Source organism: Dendrobium catenatum, unplaced genomic scaffold (genome assembly GCF_001605985.2).
Source record: "Dendrobium catenatum unplaced genomic scaffold, ASM160598v2 original_scaffold_208658, whole genome shotgun sequence".
Classification (NCBI taxonomy): domain Eukaryota; kingdom Viridiplantae; phylum Streptophyta; class Magnoliopsida; order Asparagales; family Orchidaceae; genus Dendrobium; species Dendrobium catenatum.
This window is the reverse complement of record NW_021527071.1, coordinates 35888-39582: the sequence shown is the minus strand read 5'-3', so window position 1 is coordinate 39582 and position 3695 is coordinate 35888.

The following is a 3695-nucleotide window of genomic DNA, read 5'->3' as shown; positions in this document are numbered from 1 at the left end:
AGCGACAACACAGATAAAATATATTGAAAAAAAGCAAAATTAGAAATCGGAACCTGAAAAAAAAAATGCATAGAAGATTCAAAAACATCCAGATGATTAGAAAAGAGCTGCCACAAAATATATCAACAGCACTATATTATAGGCGACAGCTAAGATAACTAAGGTAATGCTCTGCGCCCTTGGTTGGCGCAACATCCATCCAAGAGGTCAAAAAGCTCAGCGAATTGTATTGAATGTTCATCATGTTAAATGAAGAACGCAAAATAAATCCAGCATCATGATAAACTCTTGACAAAAAAAGAAGCCGTAGCCAAGAACCAATCGTAAGTTACTGCATAAATTTCAATTCTGACCAAAAAACTTAAGTTGTTCGTCAAAACTTCTCAATTTCTGAATTTTTGCAGAGGAAGCAAGGGATCTTGAGTGTCATGACAAATTGAGAAGAAGAACAACTCCTTTCAAAACATCTTTTTCTTTTTTCTCTACTCCAATAAAATAAGCAGTAAGTATAGACTTTTGAAGACGGTAAAGATCTTTCAAACCCGTTAATATCTAAATTGTTTCTATTTAATGTGCTTCAAAAACAATTGCAAATAGTTGGTTCTAATTAGAAAAATCCTATCAACTAGAGAAGATAGATGGAAGAATGAGGAAGGAGCAAGTCACACTAAAAAAAGAGATGTTGCATTTTAGTTAACATTATAGAATAATACAGTAAGCCTACAAAAAATGTTCCTTTAACACCAATTGATTAGCTGTTTTAAGACTCGCAGTAATATATGGGAGAAGCCAAAGCATCAAAGAGGAATATTCCAAGGCGCAATACTTTGCCAGTTTAAATTATTGTCATGAATAAATCATCGGTATAAATTCTATATAAAATCTTCATAACTTCTTTGAAGATCCATATGCTTAGAGAATACTTAGGAAAAGAATGAGGAACCTAAGGAAAGAAATGAGAATAAAGGACAATAAAATTTTCAGAGACAACAAAGGAAGAATCAGGGGCGTAAGACACTTAACTGCAACTTCGTTAGAATCATAGAAAAAAATAGAGCATTTCGTTGTGGACATATGTAAGTGAATTTGATGTCTTAACGCTCTACCAGCAACATTAATCCGCATAAGGCACCATGGGATCCCAAAAATAATTGAGGCAGGATAAATCTGAGGATTCATAACAAAATACGTGTTAACGTTGGACTCTCAGAGGATTCTTAGGTCATAATTAGAAAGGAAGCTATCCACAAGGAGAGCACCACAATGCACAGCCAAATGCACAATACTGGATTTAATGGAATTAGCACGTTAATACAGAAGATCATTGAAAATTAGCTCTTTTTTATTATTCATAATAAAGGTCGTTTAAGATCAATAAAGAGCACCAAATGGTCAATAATGGATCAGTAGGAATTAATAGAAGGACACTTGAAATAATATTATAAAAATTTTACCTAAATGATTATGAAGGTTCAAATTGGGGATTATTTAGTTGTGGGTATCCATACTTTTTTTATTTTTCCCTAAGCTGGAGCGTGCAATAATTAATTTACATTTTGAATATGTATAATCAAGATTACTAAGATGTTTGAACTCATTTTATTTAAGATAAAAGGGTGTTGGGGAAACATTATAATAAAGAAAAGCTTCTGCAATAAAGACAATTTGTTAATAACAAGAGGTGTGCCAGAAGAACAAAAATTATTTAGGTGAGGACCTAAGATGACCTTAAAAAAAAACTTCATGAGTTATAATCATTTTTCAAGGATTCAGGTTGATAGGTAAGTCGCTGGAGTAGTGCCAATAAGGAAAAGAATGCATGCGGGTGCACCATGATCTTATTGTCTTAAGGAAGTAGACACGCTAAAGAAGCAAGAATAAAAAAAGGGCAATAGTAACATTTCCAAGGAGAATATGTGCTGGACAATAACAGCAATTATTTATTCATAGGCTCAAGAGAGGATACTGCCCATAAAGAGAAGGAAATCAACTCTATTAGTTAAACATAAAAATGGATGCAATAAGAACTCTAACACTGATCGACTTTAGACCATTATTTTATCCAGGATACTTTATGATAAAAATCCATCCTAAATGAGTTGTCTCGCAAGAATGTCATATATATTAGGGACAGCGACTATTATTACATTAATTAGCAAGACAGTTATTCGGTAGAGCTCCTGAGAGCGACGACAGCCTGTTACACGTATGTTTACTCACCTACCTCCAGACGCCAAAATATGTCTCCGCTGCTGTTTACTCCTTTATACCAGCGCGTCCCCCGATGACTCGGACGCTCGAGGCGTTTAGCGCGTGGCATGATCTTGTGTAATGTAAGTCTGTTTATTGCTGGGTATTGGTCAGATCCAGGGCAATTATATGTAATACAATACATGGTTTGGTGTTTTAAGTTCCAAATGACCTTAGCAATTACCGGTTTCAGCACAGGTAGTAGCCCACGGTTTTTGTCCTTTTTAAGTTAATAGGTGCTAGGCTATTGCCAAGATATATTGGTATTGAAAAGCAGTATTTTCTAATTATTGTCAAACAATACTAGCAATACCTAGGAATTCCCAAACTAGCTAATACCGGGTTCCGCGTCTGGGTCGGTGTCTTAGGGCCCGCGCGGTAAAAAGTAAGAGCACCGTGGCGACATATTATTGGCAGTCCGGATCTAATAATTTTTCGCATTTAATAGACCTGTCAATATTGAAACCTTGACCTGAAAACCGCGACCCAACCTGACCCGACGTGAGGTCGAGCTTCAGGTCCTGAAAATTTACCCGTTTAGACTAAACCAGGTCAAGGTTTGGCGATGACGCTGTGGAATGACCCGAAATGACCCTAAAAATCGGCCCTGCCGCGGCTCTGTCCTCAGTCTGTCTCCGCCTTGCCGCCGTCGCTGCCGCAAACTCCGCCCCGGGCGCGGTGAAATTATTGGCAGTCAGGATGACGACGCAGTAGCATGCTACAGTAAAGCGCAGGTTACCTGTAGACAGAGAGAGGAACCGAACAGCATCTCTCTAATCAGGATAACCTGATGCGTCACATAATTTGCCGCCGCCCGCGACCCTGGCGCTGTCCTACGTACAGCGCGGGCTGCCCTCCTGTCAATCACAGCAGCCGCAATCGGAGCCAACGGTTCACGCTTGTTGGCAGTTTTTGAATTAGCATTTACCATCCTTCAATAAAAATATCAATGAATGGAGGTTAGTGGACGCATTCTTTTTATTTATTTAATTCCGATTTCCCTAAAAGGATAAGGTGGACCAGTGGACGGTTGCAATCATTATTTCCCATTTATTGCCCAACAAACTATACACTATTCTACTTATTAAGTATTCTTACATTTTTAACTTATCCTATGAACCCAAATCATTAGGGACAGGATAGTGGCTGGGGTACAATATGGGTCCTTTACTATGTCTGGTGTGTACTTGGGTGCGCTTAGGTCTGCAACTGAAGTGCGGCTAAAATAATTTTCCGTTGGAAGTTAAAAAAAAAACACAAATATTAGGATTTTTGTACACTACTTATTTATTGCTCAATTTGTATCAACCCCGAGAGTCGAGCGACCTGAGAGGGAGAGGAGGGAAAAAAGGGGAAGGAAAAGCCAGTTGGCTTGCGGAAACGATCAGGGTTAGGGATTTCTGAGGAGGAAATAGGGCTAGATTATTATACTCTTCTTTTCCCCA